General features: G+C 44.1%; 1 protein-coding gene across 1 annotated transcript in view; it reads right to left on the bottom strand.

Annotated features, from left to right (window-relative positions):
- The window catches only part of TAL2 (TAL bHLH transcription factor 2), a 143407-nt gene that overhangs the window by 48627 nt on the left and 81014 nt on the right, over window positions 1–13766 (bottom strand). The gene's annotated exons all lie outside the window — the stretch shown is intronic.

Below are 13766 nucleotides of genomic sequence, written 5' to 3'. Positions count from 1 at the left end.
TATTTAGATTACATAGTTTCTTTTATCATATTGCATTATGAAAAAGGTTTAATAAAATGTTATTGGGGAGAGAACTAGATGCGATAGGTTCAGGCTTGCAGATTAATAAAGAATCCAGCCTAGAATTCATCGAGAATCCAGCCTCTACGGATTCTCCAAGAAGTCCCATTGAATCCAGAAGAAGAAGAAGAAGAAGAAGAAGAAGAAGAAGAAGAAGAAGAAGAAATAAAAACACAGTAAAACATCAAACATTAAAACCTTTCCTATACAGGGCTGCCTTCAGATGTCTTCTAAAAGTCAAATAGTTCTTTATTTCCTTGACATCTAATGGAAGGATCTTCCACAGGACGAGCACAACTACCGAAAAGGCCCTCTGCCTGGTTCCCTGTAACCTCCCAATGAGGGAACTGCCAGAAGGCCCTTGGTACCTCGGGTTACATACGCTTCAGGTTACAGACTCCGCTAACCCAGAAATAGTACTACAATATTTAACCATCCTATTAGCTAACTAAATATTTCATTAGTTCAGAGGCGATTTTAGGAGAGCACGACTGGTTTGGTTTCACTGTGTGTGGGGTCTCAGGGACACCGCAACAGTGGTGTCAAATGGAAGGTGAGAGGCAGGGGGCATCTCACAAGGCTCTACTAAAATCTGAGACCACGAGGTTGACCACTGATTAGTTATTGGTGAAGACGACGAGTTTTAATTTGTGAGGACTCTCGAGTTAAGAATACAACATCTGGAAGCTATTTTGGTTCCACTGTGTTACTATAAGAGGGAATGGGGAGACGGGGACACACACACACACACACACACACACACACACACACACACAAATGTTCCCTTTGAACCATGGTTGGTATCTTGTTTTTTAAATTGTAAGTTATCCTACACTCCATTCAGCAGCTTGTGTGTGTGTGTGTGTGTGTGTGTGTTGAGACTTCTGCAATACAAAATACAACCAACTATTTAGTTGGCATTTTTTAAAAGGGCAGGTGATAATCAGCTTTTTGAAAAATGACTCTTTACACCTTCATAGTGCTGGAGGAAAAACTCAATAGCAAATGTGCCACATGAAAATTACTCGACATTTACTAAAGCAACCCAGAACAAAAAGCTTGAAATTTAGTGAGAGAAATTGATTGTGGTGGGGAAAGCACATTGGAATAATAACTTTTTAAATATATAAGTTTTCAAATATTTGCTGTAATTCACATCCTTGGCCTGCGAAGAAAGTGAGTTCCCCCTCTCCTACCCATCTGGCTGGGTGGTTATTACAGTCTTGTTGAATCATAGCAACAGAGGCTGGAGCGAGGCACTAAATTAAAATGTGAATAAGGCTACGTACAGATGCTTTTCATCGACTTAGGCTTGATAGACAGGCAGGCATCCTTAAAAGAAGCATGGCTTTCCATGGTGCATGCACAATTCTGTTGCCCCACTCTCAACTGCACAGGGAACTCAGTATTTGCAAATTCCAATACAAAATGTCCTGAACTTCACCACTTGGAGTAATGTGCAGATCAGAACTTAATTATCCAAGAGATTTTGCCCTACTCCAAGCATAGTGGAAAACGCATTGAAATGCATGTTCTGAGACACAATCCACATTTAAATACATAGTTTAAGAGGATCTTTTTTAAAATTCCAGTTTAATGCAGAAAAGAAATGGAATTATGAATATTTTTAACAAAAAAACTCAAAGTGGCACAGACCACAAGCAGGCAGACTTATCCCATCAGTATTGTCAACTCCGGCCACACAATTTTTTGTAACAACACAAAAGTCTGTAAAAATTGGTTACTAGAGGCAAATGGGAAAAGAGGACACAAACTGTAAAGAGGAAACCTATTTAAATCTTTGTTCAGCTCCATGAAAAAACAGTTGTCTATGCAAGGGTTTTTCTTGCACTTGCACTGGGCTTGTCCAACCACAGGGAAATTCTCAGCTCCTTTCCAGCAACCAGGGTCGGATTTAGGTTTGAAGAGGCCCTAAGCTACTGAAGGTAATGGGGCCTTTATATGTCCAGCTGTCCTTTGTCAACAGCAAATTGTCACTGTTTTTCGTGTTGAATATATGAAATCAATCAGTAGGCATAAGACTCATACTCTTAGTCTATGCTGCCTGATCATCAGCCTAAAAGCACTCTTTAATATTAGATAACAGGTACAACAGCTTGGGGACGCAGGTGGCACTGTGGGTTAAACCACAGAGCCTAGGACTTGTCGATCAGAAGGTCGGCGGTTTGAATCCCTGCAACGGGGTGAGCTCCCGTTGCTCAGTCCCTGCTTCTGCCAGCCTAGCAGTTTGAAAGCACGTCAAAGTGCAAGTAGATAAATAGGTACCGCTCCGGCGGGAAGGTAAACAGCGTTTCTGTGCGCTGCTCTGGTTCGCCAGAAGCGGCTTAGTCATGCTGGCCACATGACTCGGAAGCTGTACGCCGGCTCCCTCGACCAGTAAAGCGAGATGAGTGCTGCAACCCCAGAGTCGGCCACGACTGGACCTAATGGTCAGGAGTCCCTTTACCTTTACAACAGCTTGACCTACATTCAACTGTGCTGTATTGCAATCTGCAACTGCAATGCTAACAGGACCAGTGGTCAGGGATGATGGGAGTTGTAGTCCCAAAACATCTGGAGGGCCGAGTTTGCCTCTGCCTGTGCTACATGTTGCCATGCAACCAGTCCATGCAGAATGTAGGCGCCCTATATATAGAAATGAGCAAACCAGTGATATTTTAGGGAGCAGGCTAGCAGGCGGGGCCCATTACATCGTAGGAGCCTACACAACACACAAACACTGTTGCTGTATGTAGGGTATTTTTTTCCCCTTAAAATTTTTTGGGGGGCCCCAAGAGAGTGGGGCCCTAAGCTATAGCTTGTTTAGTTTATATGTAAATACGGCACTGCCAGGAACCAGCTTGGAAATTAGAGAAGGGAGTACATGCCAAATGGGACTGGTGGGGTCCTGGGGTCCAGGAGTTTTCGTTGGACCATCAAAGCCAGCCAAAATCTCCTCTAAAATTTCATAACCATCTTTCCAATACAGCGGCGTAGCGTGGGTTGTCAGCACCTGGGGCAAGGCAAGTAATTTGCGCCCCCTAACCTGGGGCAAGGCAAGTACAGTAATTTACTCTCCCAAGCAGCAGCAGCAGCAGCAGCAGCGAGGCTTCTCTTTCCCCCGCGCTCTCCCGGAGCTGCCTCTTTTCTTTCCTTTTTTCCCTTTCTCCAAGGCTTTTCGCTTTCTCTCCTTAATCGATTCCCCCTCCACACCGCGGCGTTTCCTGGCTGCTTCCCCCCCCCTTCCCCTCTCTCTCCTCCTCGCTCTGCTTGCCTTGCCCTGCCCTGCCTGAGGGCGCCCTGAGGAGACTCCGCTCTCCTTTTTGACCAGGCAAGGTGGAAAAAAGGGGGGAAAGTCTCTTCCCGCCCCCTCGCCAGACTCCCAGCTCGGGCTCGGCTCACTACCCAGAAGGCCAGTGGAGAGAGAGCCACAATTACCATAAAGCTCCTCTCCCTCCGCTTCGCCAAGCTGTCAAAGCCCGGCAGCAGTGGCAACGGCAGCAGCAGGCGCAGCCAGACCCCCGCCCGCCCGCCCGGCTTCCTCTCCTTTTTTGGCCCGTGGCAGAAGGCTTCGCTCTCCCCCTTCCGCGACCTCCTCGCCAAGCCGAGCGAGCGCGGGCTCCCTAACCCGTGGATTTTAGTAGGGGCAGAGAGCTGCTAGTGCGAGCGCGCCCCCCGCCCAAGTTGCGCCCGGTGCGGCCGGCCCCGCCTGCACCCCCCATGCTACGCCACTGTTCCAATAACTTTAGCCAGCCAGGATCATTTCAAATTCAGCCTAATCCTTTGCTTCTCTCTTAATTCAAGAATGTCATTCTGCAAATAATGTGAATCTGACCCACTTTCAGAGGGGGGAAAACACGTTACCATATCCTGTAACGATTTGGGTTAAAATACTATAAGAGGTCACTGCTTTATAAATGTACAAAAATAAAAAATAGATAACCTTGTATAATAATGAGTCGGTAATGAAAGCTGCAAGGAGGGCCAAACAGCAGACAGGTCCCGCTTAATAAGAGCTTTTCGTTTTTGAAAAAGAGGCAATATTGTGAATTGTACTAGAACTCAAAGATCGGCATTGCCACCTCTGCTCGCTGGTGCTAGTGCAAGCTGAGGTGTATGCAAAGGGGTCATTAATCTGCCCAAACCTCCCCAAAGTGCCCAGCAACAAAGGTTTTTGCAGGTGTCTCCCCAGGCAGAGGGCCTACTCAGTAGTGGCTCCCGCCCTGTGGAACACCCTCCCACCAGATGTCAAGGAAATAAAAAACTACAGTGGACCCTCTGGATATGGATTTAATTCATTCCAGGACTCCGTGCTCACCCCAAAAAATCCGTATCCAGAGTCACCGCTTCTGTGCACACCTGATAGAGCACTTCTGCACATGCGCAAGTAGCGTAACCCGGAAAAATACTTTCGGCTTTGCTGTTTTCGCAATCCGAAGATTACGTCCAGAGGGTCCACTGTATCTGACTTTTAGAAGACATCTGAAGGCAGCCCTGTTTAGGGAAGTTTTTTATGTTTGATGTTTTATTGTGTTTTTAATATCCTGTTGGAAGCCGCCCAGAGTGGCTGGGGAAGCCCAGACAGATGGGCGGGGTATAAATAGGTAAAGGTAAAGGGACCCCTGACCATTAGGTCCAGTCGCGGATGACTCTGGGGTTGTGGCACTCATCTCGCTTTACTGGTCAAGGGAGCCAGCATACAGCTTTCGGGTCATGTGGCTAGCATGACTAAGCCACATCTGGCAAAACAGAGCAGCGCATGGAAACGCCGTTTACCTTTCCGCTGAAGCGGTACCTATTTATGTACTTGCACTTTGACGTGCTTTCGAACTGCTAGGTTGGCAGGAGCAGGGACCGAACAATGGAAGCTCACCCCATCGCAGGGATTCGAACCACCAACCTTCTGATCGGCAAGTCCTAGGCTCTGTGGTTTAACCCATAGCGCCACCCCCGTCCCAGGCTGTTTTTATTCTTACTTATGTATGATTATTGCTTTGCCAATATAAAAGAAAATGAAAGGGGGGGGGGGAAGAATATCCACAGTAAGACAGGAGGTCATGTGGCTAGCATGACTAAGCCACATCTGGCAAAACAGAGCAGCACATGGAAACGCCGTTTACCTTTCCGCTGAAGCAGTACCTATTTATCTACTTGCACTTTGACGTGCTTTCGAACTGCTAGGTTGGCAGGAGCAGGGACCGAACAACGGGAGCTCACCCCGTCACGGGGATTCGAACCACCAATCTTCTGATCGGCAAGCCCTAGGCTCTGATCGGCAAGCCCTAGCACCACCCGCATCCCTGGGGTATAAATTATTATTAATTATCATCATTGTCATCATCTACACCACAGCTGCTCAGTTCTATTTGTCAGAGTCCACTTAGGGTGGATAAGGAGGAGAACTCTGACAGAGGCTCTGTTGCTTTTCATGCTGAGTAGATAGCCCAGTTGGTTAGAGCATGGTGCTGAGAACGCCAAGGTTGCAGGTTTGATCCCCGTAAGGTACAGCTGCATATTTCTTCATTGCAAGGGCGGTTGGAATCTAGACGATACTCAGAGTTTCTTCCAACTCCATGATTATGTGTGAGGAGAGGGGGTTTTAAAAGTATGTTGCCTGTGCCTTGGTTCAAGAAAATGCAGCTCAGCTGCATAACCAACAAATCTACTCTGGAGATCTGTCAAGTCTCCTATCCCTAGTAATTTAAGGGTTTCCTCTTCCATCTCCTCAAGAGGCCCTGGAAGTAGGGAAGGAGACGGGGACACCCTCAGAGGCTGCAACCAGGTCAGCGTTGCTGCCTGAACCTTTATGACAACAGTATAAAGCAACTTCCACAACACCAGGAAGATAAGCTCTTTAGAAGAAAATATAAAAGCATTAGCTCGGCAATTCATCCGAACTTCATCATGCACCGTAGACATTTTTTATTTTTTTGAAGTTTAACAAAGAAAAGCACATCATTAAAGAATACTGCTCTATCGCCATTCTTATGCAAATCCTTCCCAGATAGTTGGGTGGAAAAAATTCCATCTCGGCACTCAGCGAGAAATAAAATGTTGTCGGGTGGAAATTTCTGCTGTACAGAGCGCATCTATCACTTGTATAATCCAAACTACTGTATATGTGCCCTGACTACAGAATTAGTATCGATCCATTCACCATGTAAACATCAAGTACTTTCTATTATTACCTGAAATAGCATGCTATCACAATTTCTATTTCCTTCCCCCCTATCTTAAATAGAAGTCCTGCACATTAGCTCTTCCCTTCGTGTACTTTTTTGCACAGCTATCTAACTACAGTGTTCAAGGCTCTCGCTCGCTCTCCCCCCCACCCCCACCCCAGGTTTCCTGCAGACATCTGCAGTATTACAGTCAAAGCACTTTACTTTCAAGTCGCCTCTAATGGAAGGCAATGCAACTTTCATTTACCCAGAAACCTGTTCCTGAGACTTGGCTTGGCATGAGGATGCCGGCAGCTTTTGTTTCAAGGCCGACTTTGCCGGACGGCCATTACAAGCAACTACATCAAATGAGGCTTTCCAAATATTACTTACAGGCTTTTCAAGCGGTTCAGCTAAGGTAAGAGTGGGTCACCGGTGTCAAGGATGGCTGTAACATTTGCGAACGTCTATGTGCAAAAAGGCATTAGGCTTTCGTTTCTACTATGCTCTCTCCCTGATGCTCAGAGAAAATGGGGAGAGAGAGAGAGAGAGAGAGAGAGAGAGAGAGAGAGAGAGAAGGAGAGGTACTGGTAGAGGAGAATGCTTTAGGAATGCATTGCAAGGCTGGAAACCTTCCATTCTGTTATCACCCACTTTGCAATTGTCAGTTGCGTTCCTACAATTCATCAGTGGGTATTAAGAACCTGGAACAGTGGCAGGAAGTATAGGAGGCATGATGTTGATCTCACTGCTCAGCCAGAGCTGCTGAGTGGTGAACAAGGAGCAGAAAGGGACCCTCACTGTTGCTGGAGGGCATATCTTAGCAGAGGAGGCAGGTGGCAGTGAGGCTAGAGCAGCACGCTGCAGTTGTCATGCCCAGATCGTGATTTACCAGCTGCCTTGGGCTCTTCTGCTGCCCCAGCTGTCAGCTAGCGGCAGCCGAAAGAGAGACAGGAAGTTGGGCTGCTCCAATCAGCTCTGCTGAGAGAACATTTCCAATCCAACAACTGCACTCTCCAAATGGTATCCTTCTCAGCTGATCCTTGGAATCACAGAATCGCAGAATCTTAGCTGTATTACAGAATTGTAGAGTTGGAAGGGAGCCTGGGAATCATCTAGTCCAAACCTCTGCAGTGCAGAAATATGCAGCTGTCCCATATGGGGATCAAACTTAATAACAACTTTGCAACCAGCACCTGAGTTTCCTTGCTTTCCTCATCCCTCCTCATCCCTATTCCTTGTGTGTTATATCTTTTCTCTTGCTCATTATTGATCTGGAAGTCTTTCCAGGAGTCGAAATGCCTTCAATGAATGACTAAATGGGTGCCGTTAAGGGATAAATATGTCCCTACTGCTGTCCATATAATGCTAGGTGCATACTGAGATGGAGAAATAATTTCTTAATTTCATATATATACACACACAGAGAGAGAGAGACAAGAGTCTGAGCTGGCAGCGAATGACCAGGAATGAGACCTTGGGGTCATAGTGGATAGAGCTTGATGAGGTTGTGGACCCAAACCAGTACATTTGCATTGTGAAAAGGGCAGATTCCATGCTAAGGGGTCATTAGGAAGCGGATTGGAAATATAACACTCAATATAATTATACAAATCTATGGTGTGTCTGCACTTGCAACCAAAATGATCGAGCGGAGTAGAGCAAGTTCCCTAGGAGGAAATGTGAAGAGTTCTTAGGCTTTTTAGCTTAGAAACAAAGGTGAGAAGGGGACACATGATACAGGTGCATGAGACGATGCATGGGGTGAATAAATTGGATGGGGAAAAGTTGCCCCCCCCTAATACAATGAAGCTGGATGATGGAACATTCAGGACAGAGAAAATAAACTATTTCTTCACACTGAGCAGCATTAAACCATGGAATTTATTGCTGTAGGACAGATGTGGGGAAACGTTTGGCCTCCAGATGTTCATAGGATCTCATAGAATTGTAGAGTTGGAAGGGACCCTGAGGATCATCCAGTCCAACCCCCTGCAATGCAGGAATATGCAGTTGTCTCATATGGGGATCTAACCCGCAACCTTAGCACTATCAGCCCCGCACTCTGGCCAACGGAGCTATCCAGGACTACATCTCCCATCATCCCCAGCAAACATGGTCAATGGCAAGGGATGCCGAGAGTTGTAGTTCAGTAACAAGAGTGATAGCCAGCAACTTGGATAGCTTTAAAAGATTAAGAAAGTTCATGGAGGAGTTTTGCTCCTTAAAGGCATACTGGAAATGAATGCCCTTGTGAACCTTATTGTACATTGTCCCAGTGCTGCTGAACACCTCTGCAACAACTTCACCCAACAACCTCTATACATCTTTGCAATTTTTAAGGTCCTTTGCATGTGCACTTATCAAAAAATTAAGATTTATACACCTAAAGTGCATGTGCACGGATAGAAGATTACAGGTTGTTTTGCCCCGTTTATTTAACAACAACAACAGTGATGAGCTGAGCTGTGTGCTGTGTCCATAAAGCAATAAACACACAAGACGTAACCGGCTGTACTTTTGAATAAATAAGGTATACCATTCATTGTACTGATGAAGCCTAGGATGGCAAAACAAGGCTAATATTCCGAAAATCCTTGTCTTAGACTCTGTGAAAGGATTCAGTGGAACTGTAACAACTCTTCATGTGGATTATTGGACTCTATGGACAGACAGGTGGAATAGACACTTATACATGTATGGACCATATGTATGAACTGACTAGTGAATAAACTGGTCCACTGGGTCTTCTGCTTTCTTCGTTGAACTTTATGAGACTTCTGTTGAAATCTACAATTTGATACAAATGAATAGTATACCTTATTTATTCAAAAGTGCAGCCAGTTACGTCTTGTGTGTTTATTGAGTATGTTTCACATAACCATGGGTTTGTTGTTGTTTTGCTAGTGTCCATAAAGCTGCAAAAAAATAAGAGGGTCCTCTTGAAATAAAAGTGCAGAAGAAATCATCCCTTCTGGAGTAGGAATGATGCAGCAGAGTGCAGGTAGGCTAGGAAAACACCTCTCTTGCTACATTTGTGCTCCTTGACCCCATGACAAGTTCCATCTGCAGTGCAGAGGAACGGAGGCAGAGCACTGGGGCATGCTACAGGCAGAAAGAATAAGATATACACACCTAGAGGATACGACAAGACTGAAATTCTGACCTTGTCCAGCACAGACCAAGCCAAGGGATTAAATGGTTTATCATAATGTAGAGCAAAGTTAAATATTAGGTATTCGCTTGCATGAAATCTCCATCGCACATCTGGGTGGCAGCCTGGTCCTGACTTTGTTCTTCTTCTGAACTCTTCCTCTTGCAGTGTCAGCTTTCTCCTACCTAACTACCCACGTAATCCATACATTAGTGGACGGCGGTGGTTCGTTTAAAGCTCTGTTGCAAAGTGTGCGCAACCAAAACATTTTTATCACGGCAGCGAGAATATTTCCTTACCAGAAACAAATTAATGAGCCTCTACAGTTGAGAAAATATCGTAAGGCAGATCATTAGCACAGCAATGAAAGACTTCCTGTTTCTCTTGCCCCAACTCCCAGCCTTGCCCACTCAAACGAAATAATCAAGCTTTACACATAATCAACAAGCAGGTATCTAAAATCAATTAATACACAAAAGCTTACTTTGTAGTTCACCAGCAGCTTGATTCTGGTTTGAGTTTTTTCCTTCTGAAGCGGCACTTGATTGCTCTGCTAAGTAATGCTGTGCTTTCTGGAATACAGAACTTTGAAGAGTATTAACTGATATCGTCTTTGTATCTGTTTAACTACCATCGGTAAAATATCTTTGGAATTTTAGTTTGGTGGGGGCTGAGTATTGACATTAGTTCATCCAGGAAAAGGAGGGCAGTATCCAAAAATTCAACTTTATGTCCCTTAAGTCTCCTCTTCTTAAAGGTTATTTTTGCTGTCCTGGTTCCTGCGCCCAACAGCTGCTAGGTTTGCAGACAGTAGCAGGTAAGATTCCTGCATAACAAGGATGGAGCAGGCCAGACCATTGTTATTCAGCCAGCTGGCAATATCACTGAGCCTTCTTAGTCATTTGGAGAGCTGGATGGGAATCTGATCACAAGACAGGCTTTGATGCTCTCATGTTGGAAAAGAACTGGTGCAACAACTGGAAATTTGGTTATCAGGCCATGCAAAGTTAGGGCTGCCAACATTTTAACCAGTTGTGGCAGCTGTGTGTTTAACAGCGGCTTGATCTGTAGAAACGATGAGCACAGCTCTCCGCAAAATTCTCAGTGAGCAGGCGTTAAATGATTTATTTCCACGCCATGAAAAGTTTTGCCTGCCAAATTGTGAACATCAAACCACAAGAACAGACAAGGCTTTTTTTCATGGTTGGCTGACAACCGTGCATGGTTTATTCTATATACCTGTATGTTTGTTTTATGTATTTATACCCCCCAACTTTCAAATAAACTTCCCTAGGATGGATTTATAATAAAAACAGAAATACAACAATGAGAGCAAAAATGATTTCAAAAAATATAGGCAGCAACAGTAGTAAAACCAGTAAGAGGATTCTAACAGTGTGATCCGAAGCATATCTACTCAGAAGGAACTTCTATTGAATTCAATGGGGCTTACTCCCAGGTAAGCAAGTGAGGGTTACACCCTCGAAGGTGTGACAACATGACCTATAACTCTGAAGTAAAAGCTGCTTTGGCTCTCCAGTATCATTAAGAGTAGAGATAAAGGAAATTGCAGCCTCATAGCAATGGTTGCCTCTCCAAATTGTCCCAGTCAGTGTGGTCAACTGTCAGTTTGCATTTCTTGGTGTAGAAAATATTGATCTGATGTGTAGAGATCTTTCCTATTCTAATTAATTCAAGAGGGTTCTGGAAGCTTCTCTGTGTGAAAGAAACAAGCAGAAGGTTCATGATGTTTGGGTTATTCCTTCAGAGAAGCTGTGTACAACTGGTTTAAACTGGTTCTCTTATTTCTTTCTGTCAAGGTCATGCTGACTATGAAAGTAGGGCCAGAAGGAGCCTGGGCTTCACTTTCTATCTCTTTTCCTTCTGGTGTGGTTTTCTGTACATAGTATGCTTAGTGTTAAGGTTTGGTCTTATTATACGTTATTGTAAGTTTAAGTTAAGTCTACTGCAACTGGATTTCTTATGGACAGTGCAGCAGTCCTGAATGTATTGGATTTGTGATTATTAAGCTCATTTGCCCTCAGTAGCAGTAAAGCTCTGTTGGATGAAATACAATTACCTCTGGTCTATTTTGGGGGGATCCTGCAATGTGTTTAAGTTTTTACTCTGCTAACTATACATTGGAATCTACTCTGGATCAATGTTGAGTAGAATTTCAAAGACGTCAACAGCCAGGTGCGATGGGAACTGTAGTTCAGCAGCATCTGGAGCGTTGCAGTTCCTCATACTGGATTAAGGAATGGACAGTGTTAAGTTGTGGGTGAACATATCAGACGACAGAGCGATTCTTCAAACAGCTCTTGTTTATTCACAGGCCAGGACAGAACTGAACTGAAGGGTTCAGTCAGCCTGCTTATATAGAGCTCCAGTACAACGTAGCTGTAACAACTTTCTGTAACTATCCAATCACTGAACGTCACTTTCAATCCCTTATTTGCATAACTATCTGCAGTATGCCCCTGCTGGCCTAGCGTGAGAACCTCAGTACATAACAGACAGGGCCGTCCACGATCACTCTCCCAACCCATCCCCCAAACCTCTGTATGTACTTTAACATCACACTGTACATTTTGCCCTCTATGACTTACAATTTTACCATTTCTGCCCCCGTCGGTATTTAAGCGTCAGAGCGCTGCAGGAACATGGTCTTGCATCCCTAATTTAAAAAATAAAAACAGCAATAAAACTGCAAACTACTGCAAAACACTCAGCTAGGCTGCTAAGAGAGACATCTGGCCATTCACACATAACACCTGCGCAGAAAGGGGTGCTAATTTGCCAGGTTTAAGGTGCTGTTATCAAGATATAAAGCCCTAAACAACTTCAGGGCACAGTTACCTGGAAGAACACCTTCCCCATGCAGGCCTGTTAGATCAGCTGATTTTTGGAGGGTGCTTGTTGCCACAACCTGTGAAATTGCACCGGTGAAGAATTCTCCGCAGTGGCACTTACCGGCATTTTGTGGTACATGCCCCCCATGCGCACAGTCATACAGCAGGCAACAAGAGGGGTCTTTTCCCACTGTTTATCCAAATTTTGTATTTTTGCCCAGTTGTTACCGTCTTGGTGATGTTTTAGTGTCTTGGTAATTTTTGCCACAATTATGTAAACCTGCTGTTGTAAACCGCTGTGCGATGGTTTTAAAAACGAAAAGCAGTCTAGTTTAAAAACAAACAAAACAAGCAACAACAGCAGATGGCAGAGCAGCTTAAGAGCACATCACTAGAGATAAAAACCCCACAGTTAAAATGCCTGGGAGAATTAAAAATGACTTCCTTTGGTGTTAAAAAGACATCAGAATCACTGTCCAGCCTCCAAGCCTAGAAGCCATTCTCAAACCATGACTTTAGGAACAGGAGGAGGAGCTGGGAAGAGAGGAGTTCAGGGATATTTTAAAAAAATAATTAGATAAGTTTTTTGTCTTTTCTCTTTCATTTGTATTATGTTATTTTATGCACTGTGACTTGCTTTTATTTTTACTGATTATAGTTTAGAAATTATTTTTTGTAATTGTTAAAAATTTCTGTTTACTGATATTTTATTTTATTGTGTACTATTAAATTCTAATGTACTATTGAATATTACTTTGATAGATCTTACCACCAGAAAGTTTTTCCTGATGTTCAATTGGAATCTCCTTTCTTGTAACTTGAATCCCCCTCCAAACCCCCTTATGTTGACAATGGCAAAGAAATTGAGGTTGTGTTGTCTGTCCAAGTCTGAAAACACAAAAATAGATAGGCATAATAGGGACAGAGGTTCCCAAGTAGGTGACTAAACTATTTACCGGTATGTACATGACACCAGCAGCAGAATATTATTATATGTGCAGAAATGGAAAGGAGAGCAGGTTCCAACGGAAGCTTTTGAAAGTAAAGGACTATGCAGAAATGGCAAAGCTGACAGCGAAATTAAGACATCAAAAAGATGAATTTTTCATAGAAGAATGGAGGCCTTTCCTGGACTATTTTTTAAAAAATACTGCAGTGGTACCTCTGGTAGCGAATGGGATCCGTTCCGAAGCCCCGTTCGCAACATGAGCAGAATTCAACCCGTGTCTGCGCATGCGCGTGACGTCATTTTGAGCGTCTGCGCATGCGCGAGAGGCAAAACCCAGAAGTAACCCTTTCTGGTACTTCTGGGTCGCCACGGGACACAACCTGAAAATGCTCAACCTGAAGCAAACACAGCACAAGGTATGACTGTATACTGTTACTATTGTAATAGAGAGAATTTGTGTAATAGATAAAGATATAATGCAGAAGAAAAGGTTTGAGTAAAACCACTGCAGAAGTGGGGATGGGAAGTCAAATAATGAAACAATGTAACTATTTGTTGTGACGACTGTTGTGAAAATGTTTGTATTATAT

This window comes from Podarcis gaigeae (genome assembly GCF_964106915.1).
Source record: "Podarcis gaigeae genome assembly, chromosome: 17".
In the NCBI taxonomy this organism is placed as follows: Eukaryota; Metazoa; Chordata; class Lepidosauria; order Squamata; family Lacertidae; genus Podarcis; species Podarcis gaigeae.
The sequence above is the reverse complement of the archived record's forward strand: the minus strand, read 5'-3'. Positions and strand labels throughout refer to the sequence as shown.